The 19,603-nt window shown below is 40.6% G+C and overlaps 1 protein-coding gene across 1 annotated transcript in view; it reads right to left on the minus strand.

Annotated features, from left to right (window-relative positions):
- The window catches only part of LOC146477319 (von Willebrand factor A domain-containing protein 7-like), a 166,008-nt gene that overhangs the window by 69,283 nt on the left and 77,122 nt on the right, over positions 1 to 19,603 (minus strand). The window lies entirely within an intron of this gene.

Here is a 19,603-nt window from a genome sequence, read left to right on the forward strand (position 1 = left end):
GAAACACTTTTACTCGGTGACTTTAATTGTGATATGCTTCCTAAAAGATTGCCAAGAATCTCTAAAGACCTCATGCTACTACTCAAGACGAGCGAAAAAACTACGAAGCCCCGGCAATAATATTCAATATCGAAACTTTAAACGTTACTCAAGTGAAAACTTTGCTGCTGATTTGCATGAGGCCTCCTGGGAGAAAGTTGACACCAGTTTGTCTGTTGATGACGCATGGACTGCATTTGCTGAAACACTCTACGCAACAGTTGATAAACACGCACCTCTTGCCACAAAGAGAGTGCGCGCTGAAAGTCTACCATGGCTAACGTGTGAGTTAAGGGAACTGATGCGAAAACGCGATTTTCACCACAAACGGGCGCAGAAGCAAAAGACAACTGAAGAATGGGTTAAATATAAAAAGCTGCGAAATAAAACAACTCGCCTCATTAGAAATGCTAAACAAGATTACTACTCCAACTTGATTGAAAAAAATAAGAAAAACTCGTCCAAATTATGGAAAACGTTGAAATCCGTCATTGCTATCAAACCTAAGATGTCAACCATTGAGTCACTTGAGACTGGCAGCGGTGTTATTCAGGATCCTAAGAAGATCTCGCAGAGCTTTGCTAAGTACTTTTCTACTGCAATTGAAACACTGAGACAGCGTATGGTTCCTGTATTATCGGCCCCCGGACCACCTGCAAATCGATCCGCAAACAACTTCAAGCTTTCTCAAGTTAGTGAATCCTTTGTAGCTAATGAACTTAAGAAACTGAAAAGCAACAAATCAACTGAATTACATAATATCCCAGCACGACTTCTCAAGGACGGTGCCGACGCACTTGCTACACCTTTAGCAATACTTATGAACAGCTCGATAAATGAGGGGTCTATTCCCGCAAGCTGGAAACATGCCATCGTAACTCCAGTGTTCAAGTCTGGTTAAAAATCCGATACCTCCAATTATCGCCCAATCTCAGTTCTGCCAGTTTTTGCAAAGATTCTAGAAAAGGCAGTTCACAAAATGGTTTATAATTTCTTACTACAGCACAAGCTCCTATCTTGTTATCAATCCGGTTTCCGTCCACTACATTCTACTGCTACCAGCCTAATCGATATTACTAACACTATCCTACACAACATCGACAAAGGAAAACTTACAGGCCTAGCATTTCTGGACCTATCTAAGGCTTTCGATACCCTCGACCACGATTTACTACTTATGAAACTAGCAGATTTTGGCCTAAGTAAGTCTTCAGTGAATTGGTTCAATGCGTATCTTACTAATAGAACCCAAAGTGTTATCATTAATGGCATGCAATCTGACGCTGAACCCATATTATATGGTGTGCCCCAGGGGTCTGTCTTGGGACCTCTATTGTTCATAATGTATATTAACGATCTACCATCAGTTACGAAGTACTGTAAAGTCCATCTTTACGCTGACGACACCCTGTTGTTTTCTGAAAGCAGTTATGTGCAAGCTATTGAGGCTGCTTTGTCCCAAGACCTCGACCGCGTTGTCGGATGGTTGAACCAAAACTATCTCATGTTAAATCACTCGAAGACCGAAGTTATGCTCTTGGGAACTCACCAAAAATTGAGCTCAGTCCAGTCATTCGCAGTTAGTGTTAATGACACAGATCTTGAAAGGGTATACAAATTTAAATATCTGGGCGTGTTTCTGGATCCTTGCCTAAATTGGTACGAACACATTGATCATATCGGAAATAAAATCTCGTCCCGCCTTGGAATGTTTCGTAGAGCCCGGAAAGTCATCCCAAAAGAAGCTTGCATTACTCTGTTTAATGCTATGGTTCTACCCTTTATTCGATTACTGTTGCGTTGTGTGGGATGGTTGCGGTCAGGGAAACAAGATCTACCTTGACCGTCTTCTCAAGCGAGCTGCGGGAATAATTGCGGGTCGCAAGGCTACTGATACCGATATACAGCAAACATTGAAGTGGCCATCCCTTCAATGCCGCAGAGAATACCAAAAGTGCATACAGGTCTATAAGTGTATCAATGGCTTGGCCTCGGCTTATCTGCTAGATGACTTCCACTCCTCGGAGCAGATCCATAACTACAACACTAGGAACAAAGACCTTATTCGCCTGCCTCTTGCCAAGACTACTAAATTTCAAACATCTTTTAAGGACAAAGCCGCCAAATCCTGGAACACTCTTCCTCGTATCTTACGTCATGATCAGTCTCTCACTAGTTTTAAACTGAGAGTCAAGAAACATCTAAATCACCTTAGTTAATTTCTCACCTTCATGAACTCTTTGAATGACTTTTGCTTTCAATTCTATATTTGATTATTTATTCTTATTATTTTGTACAGATCTCCATTTAAACCAGCTACGCTGAATTGGAATTTCTGTTTAAATAATGCATATAAATAAATAAATAAATAAATAAATAAATAAATAAATAAATAAATAAATAAATAGATGTTTTTTACACTTAATTCTGGTGCTGTGGTAAGACAGCGCGTAAATCTCATTCAAAGACGATTCATCTTATGATAAGACGACTTTCTTCTTATTTATACGATGATGGCGTCTTAGATTAAGATGATTTTTTCTTAGATTCAAAGTGCTGTGGTAAGTCATATTTTCATCTTAACTCAAGATTTGAACAATCTTATTCTAGATGCTTTAGAATCTCAACTGATTTAAGTTTCGAAGCAAGGTATAAATCTAACTGCAACGGTCACTACATTAAAAAACTGACAGAGAGCGTTTAATACCATTAAGCTTGAACATGATATATGGAGCAACGAAAACACAACGAATTTCAATCCACAGTACTTTATTACACCAAATCTAATTTAAATGAGACAACTTATCGAAATCAGATTACCGTAAATTCACCGGAAAACAGAGGCCGGGCCGCGGCCAATAACTACTGTTTTGTTGGTCTTAAAGTCTTTTAAATCATAGAGACCTCTAATAGCAGGGAATGCAGATTGTCACTACACTCATTCCTCTGATCGGTGATGCAGTAGAATTGTTGGACTCATCTTTGGTTTTCAATAAAAAGCGACAGTAATTTCTTCATTTCCATTTTCAATCTTCTGTCTCGCGCATGCCGTCAAATTCGTGAAAGTTTCCACCTTTACCGGGGCTTTAGCCCGTATTTGATGTCCAGATGTCTTGTTATTTGAATATTGCAGTTGCTGTCTCGAAATTCTTGTAAATTCTCCACTTTCCGCTGCTTGATCATGAGGAGTATATTAAATCAGCTTGTTCTAAACAAGGTGAGAGTTTGTGTTGGATCAAAGCTCCAGACTCCGTGTCTGCAGAGTTTGGTTCAAAATCAACCAATCTGAAAAGAAGTCCTGCTTCCTATGAGGTCTGCATTTTTTAAAATAAACCAATCAGGAAGGGCTTTCCAAAATTTGGATCCTTTTGTGTGTAGCCTGCGTAGCAAGCGTTTCCGTGCTGTTTCCGAGCAAGGACCGCGCGAAAAATGGCGTTTTCTATTTCTTCCATGTTAGCCTTTTTTTTATTTATTTATTTTCTTTTTTACCGAGAACTAAAATGGTGAGAGTAGAGATCGGCGTATTAAATCGCCGATATCTGGCATGTCAGATATCGGCGATTAAATTCGCCAAGTGTGCCCGTTCCCGCGATTTTTTTACGCTCATCGCTGCGAATTGCCAGTAAAGTCAATCAGTCAGGTTGGGCGGTTTTATCACATGAACAACGCCGCGATCGCCGAAAAAAAAATCGCCAGGTGTGTCCGCATCAATCGGTGGCGAAAATCACTTGCGATTTTCGCTGCGATCGTCGTATAAAATGCCGGGTGTGTCGCCAACTTAAGGCGTATTGCATCTTACGTAGGATGGCAGTATCTTATAGCCTGCTTCGGCGTCTTAAAATTTCCACAAGACCAAAAAACGTCTTAAAATAAGGACCCCATCGACTCAGATTAATATAATTAAGACTGGTCTTTCTTAAAGTAAGATGCCTCAATGTTGATAAAGATAAGCGCTTCTCAAATGAAGACGATTTAAAGACAATATTTAAGACGATCTTTTATCTTATATACTAACTGAGACTCCGATAGTCTTCATTTAAGGTCTCCTGTGTTAAAATAAGGTGATCACCGTCTCAATTTAATGTGGTGGTGGTCTTGCATAAGACGGGAAACGTAAGGTAAAATCTTAGTTTAAGATTTTAGTTCTTACGGAGTGTACTTAACAAGTTATGAATGAGGCCTTAATACTTTCGGCCAATGCAAATAAATGTTACAATAAGCTAAGGACAACAAAGCCATAATGTTGTGAGCTAAGCCACAACAAAACTATTGATTTTGCTGATCTTGGAAGCATGACTACACAGTAGCTCCATTGAAAACAACCCGCCATGAATGGCTCACTGAGAACGAGTAACGCACGCGAGTCACGTTCCATTAACAATATTTTACTGATCTGTCCGTAAAATCTAATTTTACCTTCGCAACGAAAAAAAGTATTTTGAGGTATGTCCAGGAGTTAAGAGCGTGTCCATGAGAGGACCAAGCAGTGGTGATACATGCCATCTCACCGATTTAAATGAAACTTGGCCAGATTGAAGGGCCCACCTAATAACTTCAAAAGCCAAAGTGGTTTGATATTTGGAATTTTCCGGGGAGAATTAGACCACCCCTCCTGCTTTTTTACAAAAATTGCCATAAAAATTACTCTAAAAAAGGGTAAAGTGAAGGGCCCCTATAGCTTGTAGAATTTATCTAATTCTATTTTGGCTCCACATGAGCATAAGTACATCCTTCGTGAGTTATGTGCAGGAGTATCAGGTTATTTGATTAATTACCTGTCAATCAATGTAAGTTAATAATTAACTAGGTAAAATAGCATATCAAAATATGGTGATTTTGTGGCCAAATATTTTCAATGGCAAAATCTTCCCCAAAAAGATACAACTATCATGGTTCAGTTCTATCTTTGGCCTAACCAAATCAATAAAAAAATTTTGGGACCTGCTATTTTCAGCGCATATGACAAGTTCAAACCCTGCACATCTTGCACAAGATTTTGGATTAATACAAGCCCATAGTCGCAGCAGAAAACAACTTGGAAGCGAATTAAAGGGTCCCTCCCACTCATTTCTATTAGTTATTGATCTAATGACTCTTTCGTAGATGACATGATAATAATATTTGGAATTTTCACAAAAATTATGCGAAAACTGATAATTGTAGGAGTCGAAAATCAGCATTCACAGTTGGTTTCCCCTGATAGCGCGAGAAAGTTGTAAGTTTTCGCTTTACAAGCCCAAACAGAATATCCACTCATAATCTTAGCATGGTTTTAAAGACTTTTATTCCATAATCTAACTACAAAATCATTCGGATCTTATTAAACAAATGGTCCACACAGAGTAGTTGTTGACAAACAAGTAAAACGTGACCGCATTTTGGGTTAGATGTCGCCTCAAAGTCGAAACGTATACCCTTACTATCCCATAAAATAGAATTATTTCTGTTTTTTTCAGAGCAATACCGAAGATGTGAGTCTTTAAATCAGAGTGGCAGCCAAAAATAGGTAAGCTTACTTACATTATATCAGCAAGACTTGAATCCGTTGAGCTGTTTACTTCCCGAAGTGTGATCCGACGTCTCTCTATTTCACGTAGTCTATCGCGTATATTTAAACCTCAAACACCTCTCCATATCGCTTTAATAAGCGCATCTTCCTCGGCTTTCTCACTCAGAAAACCTGCACCGCGTGCATTTTGGGCGAACTACAAACCACAACTATATTTCACGGTTTTGGGCAACACGATGGATCCACATTCCAGAGCGTATTGCGTGACTAACCCGTGCCTCACCGTCGGTCGGCGGACACAGTGGAATTTAACTTGTTTTTGAAACGAAATACGTGAACAGATACTATCTGTTTCGATAATCAAACGAAAATGAGGAGATATATGTGACAACTATTGACTATTTCATGATTTTGTGTGCTGGTTAATATCCTTTTCTGTACATAAGACATACCTTCATCAGTCATAAGTGATTTGTTCATCCGCAAAGTAAACACAAGGTGCGGTGGAATTTTCCCGGGAAATTTCTTAGGTGTCGTCCACACGTATCCGGAAATTTGTGAAAACGCAAATTTTTTTTTACGAATACGGCTTGCGTCCACACGTATCCAGCGTATTTTCCGGCCGCATCCGGAAATTTTTGAAAACGCTCTCCAGAGTGGAAATTTTTTTATCCGATACGAATACGTATACGTGTGGACGGTCGTATCCGGAAATTTTTGAATACGCTTTCGTCATTCTCTTGGATCCAGTCTTCACGACGAGCATTATAAACAAACATGGCGTACAGCAAGCCGGGTTGTAGCTTCTTTGTTAGATGCTCTGATTTCTAGTTTGATATCATGCGTTCAGATAAATGCAGCTGCGATAAATTTACACAACCAATACATTAGAGATCGACAGGATGTTTTGAGATTGTTATTCTGGATGCAACCAAGAAGGACAAGCGCATAGTGGGACAATTTAATCAGTGGCACAACGATCGAAGAAGAATGGAGAGAGAATTTTAGAACTGCGAACTAGAGCAAGTCAGAAAATTTCCGGATACAATCGGATACGTATGGACGGCTGAAAACGATTCGAATACGCTGCGTGTGGACGCGAAAATTTTCGCATCCGCAAAAAAATATTTGCGGAAAAAAAAATTTCCGGATACGTGTGGACATGGCCTTAGTGTTCGCATCGGACGTTTTCGGCTACTAGGGTGCTATCTTGTGAAAATTCACTTTGAGCCATTCATAGTTGTTTGTGAGACAGTAAAATTGATCCTTTGTACAGCTCATAGCAAGTGTGAACTAATTCAAGGATGACTGGCAGTACTTGTTACTAGTTATAATATCTGTCAGTTAGTACCCGCGGTGTGAGTGGTCAATTTTGCGAGCCGTGAGTGCTAGTGGTCACTGTACGGCCCGCCGCTAAATTTGAAAGTTTAACCGCGGAGATATAACAAATATTTTACTGACCTTGTTTTCTCAGTCCGTACTTTAAGTTACGGACCCTTGTCTTTAAATGTATTTTTAGTAGCAGTTCACGGCTGGTTCGCTATACAGACAAATGTATGGAAAGTTCAAAACACGACTGGACGCTTTCTGGCACAGCTACATCCCTCCAATGAAAATTCTCGAAGGAAGTGTCCAAGCAGTCAATTTTTTCTGCTGTAATCCTACTGCAACTTAATTTCAAATTATCAAGTTTTTGGAGCGTCAACATGATCAGGCCTTTACCACCTGGTCGATTAGTGGGCATTTTGTGTAACATAAAAGGCATAAATTCCCTGGCAGGTACGCCTTTATACGCTGTGTATACAATGTCTCATCTTTTTCCGGTTGATTTATAATCCCAGCGCGAAGAAAAGACAAGGGTCTGTAACTTAAAGTACGGACTGAGAAAACGAGGTCAGTAAGATATTTATTATATCTCCGAGGTTAAACTTTCAAATTTAGCGGCGGGCCGTACAGTGACCACTAGCACTCACGGTTCGCAAACTTGACCACTCACACGACGGGTACTAACTTACAGATATTATAACTAGTAACAAGTACTGCCAGTCATCCTTGAATTAGTTCACACTTGCTATGAGCTGTTCAAAGGATCAATTTTAATGTCTCACAAACAACTATGAAAGGCTCAAAGTGAACTTTCGCAAGATAGCACCCGGGTAGCCGACAAATTTCAATGCGAGCACCTTGTGTTTACTTTGCGGATGAACAAATCACTTATGACTGATGAAGGTATGTCTTATGTACAGAAAAGGATAACTAGCACACAAAATCATGAAATAGTCAATAGTTATCACATAATTATATCTCCTCAGTTTCGTTTGATTATCGAAACAGATAGTATCTGTTCACGTATTTCGTTTCAAAAACAAGTTAAATTCCACCGTGTCCGATGACCGACAGTGAGGCACGGGTTAGTCACGCAATACGCTGTGGAATGTGGATCCATCGTTTGGCCCAAAACCGTGAAATATAGTTGTGGTTTGTGGTTCGCCCAAAATGCACGCGGTGCAGGTTTTCTGAGTGAGAAAGCCGAGGAAGATGCGCTTATTAAAGCGATATGAAGAGGTGTTTGTGGTTTAAATATACGCGATAGACTACATGAAATAGAGAGACGTCGGATCACACTTCGGGAAGTAAACAGCTCAACGGATTCAAGTCTTGCTGATATAATGTAAGTAGGCTTACCTATTTTTGGCTGCCACTCTGATTTAAAGACTCAAATCTTCGGTATTGCTCTGAGAACAATAGAAATAATTCTATTTTATGGGATAGTAAGGGTATACGTTTTGACTTTGAGGCGACATCTAACCCAAAATGCGGTCACGTTTTACTTGTTTGTCAACATGCAACTACTGTGTGTGGACTATTTGTTTCAGTTTCAGTGCCGAATGATTTTGAAGTTAGATTCAGGAATAAAAGTCTTTAAATCATGCTAAGATTATGAGTGGATATTCTGTTTGGGCTTGTAAAGCGAAAACTTACAACTTTCTCGCGCTATCAGGGGAAACCAACTGTGAATGCTGATTTTCGACTCCTACAATTACCAGTTTTCGCATAATTTTTGCGAAAATTCCAAATATTATTATCATGTCATCTACGGGAGAGTCATTAGATCAATAACTAATAGAAATGAGTGGGAGGGACCCTTTAATTCGCTTCCAAGTTGTTTTCTGCTGCGACTATGGGCTTGTATTGAACCAAAATCTTGTGCAAGATGTGCAGGGTTTGAACTTGTCATATGCGCTGAAAATAGCAGGTCCCAAAATTTTTTTATTGATTTGGTTAGGCCAAAGATAGAACTGAACCATGATAGTTGTATCTTTTTGGGGAAGATTTTGATATTGGAAATATTTGGCCACAAAATCACCATATTTTGATATGCTATTTTACCTAGTTAATTATTAACTTACATTGATTGACAGGTAATTAATCAAATAACCTGATACTCCTGCACATAACTCACGAAGGATGTACTTATGCTCATGTGGAGCCAAAATAGAATTAGATAAATTCTACAAGCTATAGGTGCCCTTTACTTTACCTTTTTTTAGAGTAATTTTTATGGGAATTTTTGTAAAAAAGCATGGGGGGGGGGGGTGGTCTAACTCCCCCCGGAAAATTCCAAATATCAAACCACTTTGGCTTTTGAAGTTATTAGGTGGGCCCTTCAATCTGGCCAAGTTTCATTTAAATCGGTGAGATGGCATGTATCACCACTGCCTGGTCCTCTCATGGACATGCTCGTAACGCGGCGAGATCGAAAGAAACTTGGATAAGGATAGGGATAGTCTTTTGTTGAAACTACAAAAATTGCAAAATTACTTTAAAAGCGAATTTTAAAACGTTGCAGCTGTAAGAAAAAGTCAGTTTAACTCCTCATGACAACCGACGTGCATGGAAATGCAATTAACGATCTTGCGTAACCATGAAATTTTTAAATATTGTCACGAGCAAAATGGAAAAATTACAAAAATTCAAAAAAAATCACGTTGAAAAACGGAAAGCCTGGCCATTTACTTTTTTGTACGGCTACCGTGAGAAATATCTTTAGAATATAAAAATGGCAATTCTAGTAAAAGTCTAATAAAATTTTTTTGGGGTGCGTTCAAACCTGATTAAAGATTGTTTTTTTTTTAACTTTTGGTATGGTAAAACAAATTTTCTATGCTTTAATTTGAGGTGGGTGCAAATGCTGCATTTGGCTCACTCTTTTTTTTCCACAAGGTCTAAAAAAGCCTAAGTTTTATGAACATGACCCTTCCCTGAATTCCTAAGTAAACGTTCGAAAAATGGCATCCTTGGCTTCCTGAGTTAGGAAAATCCTATCGCTATAAAGATTCTAGCGGTAGGACCAAGTACAACCTTTTGCATGTAAACTGAATACAGAAAACATATGGCGCTAGGATGATCCGCCTTCTAGGATCTTCTTTTTTTCATGTAAACAGCATTTTAGGTATTTTAGGTGACAATATCGGATCACATTGTAAAATCGACATAACATAGTTATTTTAGAGCTTAATTTAACTACCGTGGTCATTCAGTGTCCATCGCGCGCCTATTTACAAGTGCACTTACAAGTAAAGGAGATCGTTTGTCGCAAGTGCGCTTAATCACTCTTTTCCCCAACCACGATACGATGTCAAAACTTTATTAACTCTTTAAGCTCTAACGGTGAAAAGCATCAAAGTTCTCCTTGTACTATCCATGCTTATTCAACCTCTGAGGTCATGATAATTAAGAAAATCACCCTAGGTGAATTTTCTTGATAGTTAACAACTTCTCCTTGGTACTTATACAAGAAACGTATGGGGACAAGGCAGGAGAATTTGTTCTCTGATATTAGGTGTTAAAGGGTTAATAATATATAGGTTTTTCATACGTGTGTAGCCTGATTCTGAATTTCATTACTTCAACTGTAGACTACGAGTAGTCCCTCATTTTTCTTGCCTTTTCTCGTGTGGGGTGATTTTCACGCGCGCTCGCGTTTCGCTCGCCCTACTATCCCTGAGGAAAAATGGAGGACTACTCGTAGTCTACTTTAACTGTCGCATTATTTCAAACTAAGATAAGCAAAACAACAATAACTCTCACGTCACTGGACAGCTGCTAACGACCAAAATTGTCCGTTTTTTGATAAAAGCATGAAACTTTGCCAGGCTACTTTCATCCCTAAGGCAAATATCCAAAGATATGGAGCCAGCTCGTATTAAGCACTGGAGCTGCGTACAGTGCATGTTCTAAATCATAGCTGCATGAAAACGAGGCTGATGCAAATGATCGAAATTTCGGTGCTGTTTCCATGTGTAAGCAACCTTTTGACTTTGGACCGTGTCTTTGCCATCTATGACAGTTTGCCCAGTCACGTGACTGCTCAGGATTGTTCTACTGAATTCTTTTTTTATATGTGACTTAGAAAAAAACCTAAAATTATAACAGCTGGCTGAACTCGGTGTAAATTGGGATACGTAAGGCGTGAAAAACGACAACAACTGAAAATTTGTAATGTGTCTTTTAATCAAATTCCACTGCTGTTTAGATTCACTGAGTACTACATTCAACACATTCAACCTGAAGAGTCTCTTTTAAAAATATTTCGTAGTTGCGCCTGTCAATATCACATGCTAATTTGAAGTACAATAGATGCTGCTGCTCAGAAGCAACAATTAACGTTTCTTAGCTCCAGTTACCACAACAGTTGCACAAGCCTGTGCAAGCCAAGCTTGCCTTCACACACTTGCATCGACCTGTACACCTAGTCTTGCTGCGGCAATGGATCAGTTTGCAGCATGTGTCCTTCATCTGCGGCAGAGTTGTCCACACTGGTGTCCGAAAATTGTCGTTATACTGCCATCCCCATTCAGAAGGGCTTGGAAGTACTGGCTGCTTAAGAAGTGCTTGGGCCCAAACAAACCCACCTTGATATACAGAACGCTTGGTGTGCTGCTGAAGTGCTGCTTTTGTTGGGGGAATTTTGTCTGGGGTTCTTGACTTCTTCGAGAACAGTTCTTGTCTGGCCTCGTTAACCTCTGTTAGGTTACTTGTGCGGTCATAGAGGAGGACAACAAAACGCTCGATCACGGCCATGCAAGCGTCACTGATGACTTCAGGTAACGAGGTCAGGGATAGCAGTGTAGGTATAAGCTCGGGAATACACCCCACACGTCCCATGCTGTCTTCTTGCCTCTACTAGCAAAGAAAGAAACTGTATCGCATCCAGTAAGTGCATGGAACATGGGTAGAACAAAATTTCTCTCTCGCCCCAATGTTGCAGCAATGGTATGGGCAGCAAGGTTTTGCAGTTGTTTTTCTGAACCATATGTAACCCACAGCTCCTCTACAGGGATGGTGCTAACAACGGATACAGCTAGAACAACCACGTCTGTATCGTTGATCTTGATCACTACTATTCGATGATCGAGAAAGCTGGCATCCAAGACGTGTAGCAAAAGTCGCTTGTCTGCCTCTTCGTGGGTACATGGTGTCAGCATGGTCAAATCCGTTCGGTTGGTGTATGACAAGACACTCTTTCCAGAAGTGCTATACAGCTCCTTGCCATCGGGTATCTCCATAGTCCCTACGTAGTTTGCTAGCAGTAGGAACAGCTCATTCTTATTCTCGTCAACACGAAGGAATCCTTTCCAGGCTGAGGGGATTCGCGTTGATGACGTGACTTTTGGCCAATGACCTGTGCCTCTTCTTTCGCGGGCTGCTTTCTTCAGGGAGCCTGCTCTATACACATCCCATACCAGATCTACTCGCTTTGCAGACTGGAGCTGTCTTGCAATATGAGGACCGAAAGCTGTCTGGCAGTGCTATTCAAGGGTACGTACCGTTCCCGGAGGCAGCATCTGAACGATTACGGCTCCATCCAGTATGATTGCATCTGGTGTTGGCTCATCTGCTTCTGGGGTTAGAATGTTTTTAAGACACTTAACAAGATCTGACTTCTGTCCTTCTCTAAGATTTCCCATTTAAGAAAGGGATGGTGGCCATGGCTGGTTTTCAAATTGAAAAAAAAGCTCTTTAAGATTTCCATCTCAACTCTGACATGCGATGTAAAGTCTAGAGAAAAGGGCACAATCCTCTTTCAGAAGCCCGATCTTTTCCTTCTCCTTGGTCACGACTTTCTTGTTTGGGGTATTGAATGTTGGCAGTTTATTCTTTTTAATGGTGTCTGTTGCCAGCTTGCTCCTGTCGATAAATCGTTCCTTCACGAACATGTTAAAATTGGACCTCTCCGATCTTGGCAACATTCTGCACAGTGTTAACGACGGTCTCGTCTACGACATCCTTTGTGTGAACTGCTATTAGATCTTTACTCTCTTCAGTAAAAGTATTCCCAAGCTCTTCGAATGATGCGACTACGATCAAGACATCTCTAGCGAAGGCGGTTTGTGTAGCTGGTGTTTGTTGATGATGTTGATACTTTGGAACTGGCGTAGAATCTTCTAATTCTTTGATCATCCTTGCAACGTCCGGCCCACCAACCATCCATCTTCAAAGCGCTGCGGGATTTTCGGTTAACGACTGCTCCCCCTTCACCCTTTACTTCGGAAATCACTTGCTCATGGGCCTAGTCTAAAGCAATGGAGGAGAATACTCTCTCTGTTTTGTGTACCACAAACGACCCATTACAAAACCTCTGGAGCACATCTAGATGTTGGACAGGAAGTTCACACAAGTCCCGGATATGAATAGAAAGCCACCTTGCATAATTGGTTTGGTCCAGGGCAAACATCCAAGGTACAACATTGGTCAGGGCATGGATAAAAGCCCGTACAAGCTGCAGACAACAAATCTCCAAAATGGACAACTAGACCACACTAAAGAAACTGTGGGCCCTTCTTAGACATTTCTTCCTTCCAATCATCAAAGGACTTTGCGTCTTGACCATCACTTTCAGTGAGAGACATATTCCTGGTAGGCCTTCTGCTGGAGAAGATAAAGACTGGCGGACGTTACTTGATGGCAGCCATCAATCTAGATTCTACCTTATTTCTCCAAAAAATATTTATTCTCCGTAATGAAAATTATCTCTATTTAATGAACCTAAGATTTTTCAGGTGAAAAGTTACAGCAAAGAAGTTATTTACCTAGGATGACTGCAAGTTCTCATGGCGGCTGCCATACTTAAAACCGCAAGTAGACTATGCTCTAGTTCCAAAGCTCACGCACATACAATTGAAGTACAGTAATGATTATACCATAAGAAAATATTCAACAAGATTAATAAAGTAAGTAAGTAAGTAATTTATTTAGTGTCAAATACACAGGGGATGGTCTCCCAGTCCCCCGAGCCACAGGCTCATGATATAAGTGTTTGACAGTATAAAAAAAAAGATAATAACTACTAATTAAATTAAAAAGTAACATCTAAATATGAATAAATAAAAATAAATCGGGTCAGAGGCAATTGCTGCATTGACAGCCGTTAAAATTTAACTTAGTTAAAAGTCTCCGAAAGGATGATGCATTAGGTGCGTTTTTTACAGCAGATGGCAACTGGTTCCAGATGTGTGAGATCATGTACGCATATGAGCCATGAAGGAATCTACTATTGTATGAAGTTTGTACAACATTTAGACCATTGCTTCTAAGATTATATGGTGTAACTCGGGATTTGAATAAATTGGCTACATAGCCTGGACCATTCTCCTTGAAACATTTAAAAAATATCATCAAAGATTGTTCTATGCGTCTATGTTCCAATGTATTCATGTCTGCCATCCTAAGAATTGATTCATAATCAGTACTTTTCCCCATGTTCATTATAGTTCGTAGACCATAATAGTTCGCATCTTCCAGTTTCTTGTTAAGTGTTTTACCTATACCCATAAGTAAAGAGTTGCAGTATTCAAAATGTGATAATACAAAGCTCTTATAAAGAAGCAACATAGTGTTTGCCGGTACTAAGCGCTTAAGGCGGCGAAGTGCGCCTATCTTAGAATATACTTTCTTCAGCATGATACTTATATGTTCTTTAAAAGATAATTTGTTATCTAAACATATTCCTAGGATCTTTAAGTGGTTGTTAATATCAACGGGGGTGCCGGCAAACTCCAGGTCATATCGATAGGATGAGTCATCGATAGGATGGATCATCGCTTGGGTCTTTTCCTCGTTAGCCTGTAGATAGTTAGAGGCAAACCAGGAAGATAGCTTTGCCATGTCTTGGTTTAATAAATGTTGAAGAACAACTGGGCTATAATCCGCCGTATATTGAGTATATTAATAACGGAAACGTTGCATTTTATTGAGGACTTGTTATAATCCAGCTTACATGTATTGGAGGCAAAATTTTCAAATAAAACGGGAACTTGGTGTACTATCTGTTGTTTTGTAAATAGGCTGTGTTTTAACTATGACTTAGCAATTTGATTCAGCTTGAATAATTAAATTGAATTATTGTAATATAGTTATTTTTCTTTCACTTTCTAGCTCGCAGAGTTGATGTTTCTAACTTTCGATATCAGTGTCTTTTATTGATTGAATAAAGATTATTATTATTATTATTATTATTATTAATAGTAGTAGTAGTAGTAAGAGTAGCACAGGGCACCAATGTTAGCATCACATGGTCTGCGAGATAAAAAATCTTATGAAATAATGACAATTTCATGGGTAAAAAAAGATGCAAGGAACGAAAAACAAATTCCGCAATACGGTTTGTCCGTTAAAATACGATTACGTGGTTGATCACGTGACATGTCACGCGACTAAACATAACCCTGTGATTGACGTGGAAAGGCTTCGCCTCCTAATTCAATGCAAGTAGTGAGGCAAGAATAAAAAAAAATGCGACTTTTATTTTCCATTATTTGTCTAAGCCTCGTTTTCACGCAACCGCGATTTGGAGCATGCCCAGTACATGGCTGCAGTAGTTTATTTGAGCTGGTTCCATATCAAGAAATGTTCACTTTAGAGACGTAAGTGTTCTGGCAAAATTTCGTGCCTTTATCAAGAAACGACCAATTCGACCATTTTTTGGTCGTTAGCAGTTAGACTAAACCCCCTGATTAAGACGGTATGTTTTATGATTGTAAATGTTAACAGATGTTGCCGAGAAATAAAACCTTTCTTCTTGGAAACAACATTGCTTTCACTTTCTGTGAACAACGGTGTAGTGGGAATGCAGATCTCAGAACGATTCTGTGGCCAAATAGTTAGGGCAGCATTTTTCTTTGACAAGAGAACTTGCTTCACATTGCGTGTTTCCCATCCTTGGCGTATAAATTTAGCATGTCAACTGTTCTACAAATATAACAAAATGCGAGAAAATAGCAATCTTTTTGAGGATGGCAGGTTTAAAATTAACCTATCACTTTATCGAAAGGAAACGCTTAGCAAGCCAATGTTTTTAAAAGTTATTTTCTTCAACAAGAAAATTTTCTTTGTATTATCTCTCCCCACTTCGGAGGAACTGCGATACTGCAATGGAAACCAGTTAGAAAATTGAAACTAACTAGCATTCCATCCAGGAGAGTGGCAAGGAAAGAGGTTCTTCTACTTCCTTTAAGCCTGAAAGAATTGGAAGGTGTTGTTAAAATGGCTGACCCTCTCGGCTCGAGTCAACTGTTTAAAGCACGTTATTAAGACCTTGCCGGACTTACCACGAAGACCTCAAAAATAACATTATTTTGGCTCACCATATACTCGCCACTGTCTATCATCTTGCGTTAAAGAATTTGAAGCATTTATTAACCAACGTCTTTTCCGCGCCCAGCGCCAAGCTTGTATGCAAAGACATCGGTTGTGACGTGAATAACTGCATTTTACATGTAAGAATTTTGATTTCAAAAAGTTCTAGTCGGGTGCCCCCGTGATCCATTTATTCTGTCCTTCCATTTGAGAATTTGAAGCCACTGATACACTTAAAGAACAGTCGACTCCCGATAACTCGAACCCACGCTAACTCGAAACTCGCTCTAACTCGAACCAAAATCGATTTCCCCTGGATTTGTGTTATACATTTACCGTAATTTTATCCTCGGTAACTCGAATCTTCCGCTAACTCGAACTAATTTTCGTTTCCCTTCAAGTCATTTTCTATATAATTTTACCCTCGATACCAAATTCGAACCATGTTTAACGTTTGTCAAGACGTGAAAGGTTAAAACTATCAGTACCGTAGTCCAAAACATTAAATTTCTTTGGAAGCAGCCGTGAATTCTTTAGGTCTTTTCTTGCAATACACAAAACGTGTCAGTCCAGTTCTAATTTTGGTTTCCCTGTTTTAGGGTACATTTAACTACAGTAATTGTATCTTCATAAATCTTTGCTGCTTAAATTTTTCTCCTTAGAAACCTTTCAAGGACAATCGAAAGTAAAGCATCAAGCAGTATTAACTGACTATTTCTCGAAAAAGTAAATCGTATGAACTCTGTTTCAGTAGCCCGACGTTGCTCTCTTTAAAACCTGCAAAGTTCACAGTACTTAGTCTTCTCCTGCTGCTTTGCTTTGTTTTGTTTTACGTTAAGTTCTCAGATTTATAATTTAGAAATGTTGTCCCATTTTCACTTGACTTCTTTACAATTAAATTTGATTAGAATGTACAGTGTGTGAATAGAAAGATGCAGTAAACACCATTTTTTCCTTATTCCCGGTCATTTGTCCTCAACTCCCGATAACTCGAACCTTTCTCAATTTCCGTTTAAGGTTCGAGTTATCGGGAGTCGACTGTATCAATGTCAGACCGTAAGGGGAGAGGGGGAAGACCGAGCAAGGCCGGCCTGTGAACAGAGCAGAGATGTTCTGTTCATTGCCTCGCTACAGGACATCTGTGTACCGTCAGTAAACTCACTCTACCTCATTAAAAATTTGATAAAAAGTCCACTGAAATAGCCAAAAGTACCCATTACGGGTAATAATATTGCTTTCGAGCCCCCTGATTTTAGCCAGTACGTCTAAGTATTATTTAACCAGTTAAATGGTATGTGCATATTAGCGTCTCGGATTACATTTACGTGTACTTCACATCGAACTTTGATCGCGCCGATCACTTTGTCTCAAATTAGTTATTATTCTATGTTTAGCTTAGTTTTTATGTCGTCTCCACAAGGAAAATGTCCTGGGTGCAAGACCCAAAAAGCAAGCCACCAGTTTGTTTCTCCCGGAAAGAACTGTCCCGGCCCAAGTTAGGACACAGATGTCGAAACTTGGTCTCCGGATACCGAATCAGACGAGCCTTCCACGTCTGTTCTCTTGGCGGCGATCCAAAATCTTTCCTCGCAAATGGAGAGCCTTCGAATGGAGCACAATGACTTAAAGAAACGAATTAAATCGCCACAGTCCGCTCCTGTCCTCGCGGCTATCCAACAGGCACAGGATTAACCAAACGAAGACTCGCCCACAACAACCACAGCAAGGGTTTCATCAACAAGCGGTCTAGACAAACTCGCGCAGGCGGCCGCTAAGGGTGAGTACATTGACTTTTGCGATTTTTTATTCACGCTTAGCGCGTTCTCGTCGACTCCAGTGCCATTCGCCCACGCCAACGTGCTCCTTGCATAAGGCGATAATAGCATCACATATGTAGTCAAAGGGACGCTTAAACGCCATATTGATTTATTTGACACGTGGCTGCAAGTATGGAACGTGTGCGAGAAACTGATGATGGCTAAACAACTCAACCGCTTCACCAAGCTCTAGCCTCATATCGCGAGCAAATTCAGTTTTCTTATCGCACATTTCGCTGGTCCCCAGTTTATATGTTCGATATCCACTCCCGTTTGGCATATGCAAAGAAGCTGCAGCACGACTCTGGCGTTCGTCTCGACATTCTGGACACAACGCTGTACGCTACCGTCCTAGACACCTCTGCCCTACACCCTCACCCTCGCCAATGCGCTCGATGTAACTCCTTTGACCATATGGTCAAGGACTGTGTATTTCCCGCGTCGGACCAGATGGAGGAGACTTCGACGCAAAAAAACATTCGGAATTGGCCCCAGGAACCCCAGAACTCCACATGTAGCACGCTTGCTGGTACTCCCGTTCGGGCCAGGAAGGTTGCAACCTCTTTCAACGAAAAGCCTGTTTCCAAGGGCCCAAATGCAAACGAGCACACGTTTGCCAAAATTGTAGGGGGGACCACCCTAAGGCCGATTGCGCAATCGCTTCCTCGAATAAAGTCCCCGTTTCCTATTGACATATGGCGTTACACTCTATGTAACCACCCGGCCAGTGACCTAGTTAATGATTTATTAGATGATATGGAATTTGGCGTCCGTATTGGTTTCCGCCATGATCGCACTTCCCTGATTTCTTCGAATCACTTTTCTGTTACAGTATTTCTAACCCTGCCCCTATCGCCAAAGAACTGGAACGACAACTTCCATTGAACAGAAAGGCTGGACCCTTCCTGGTGACCCGTTTTCGAATTTTGTCAGATCCCCGATGGGTGCAATCCCGAAGAAGCACTCGCAGCCTCTTGAATGGCGTATTATCAACGATATTTCGTAGCCGGCTGGCCAGTCCGTCAACGATGCAATCACAAAGGAACTGTACTCGTGCTCCAACGACTCACTTGTCAGCGCTATCACATATCTCAAATGATTTGGACCCAACGCCCTCATGGGCAAACTTGATCTTTCCGACGCTTTCCGTCACATCCTTGTAGACTTCCGCGACTGAGAGCTCCTGGGGTCCACCTGGCCCATAGCGATGCCCGAACACCTTCTTCTGTTTGGTCTCCGTAGTTCCTCAGCGCTCTTTCTTAAATTCATTGACGGTTTGCGGTATGTCATGGCGCAACGCGGAACTGCTCCCTTTTGGAATTACCTGGATGACTTTTGGACCTGTGGTCCATCCAGCCCCAACGACTCAAAAAAACCCCGACAAAGCGGTTCTTCCTACAACCTCCTTGGTTCTTCCGGGCGTTGAGCTCCACACTATCTCCCAGGAAAGTCGCATCGATCCTTCCCATCGCACGGAAATCATCGACGATGCACTAGATGACAACTCCAGTCTCTCATCGGCAAATTACACTTCATTTGCAACGTGTGCCGCCCCGGTAGAACTTTCCTACGCCGTATGATTGATGTTTTTTGCAAAGTC

Source organism: Pavona decussata, unplaced genomic scaffold, assembly GCF_977016875.1.
Source record: "Pavona decussata unplaced genomic scaffold, jaPavDecu1.1 SCAFFOLD_71, whole genome shotgun sequence".
NCBI classification, from domain to species: domain Eukaryota; kingdom Metazoa; phylum Cnidaria; class Anthozoa; order Scleractinia; family Agariciidae; genus Pavona; species Pavona decussata.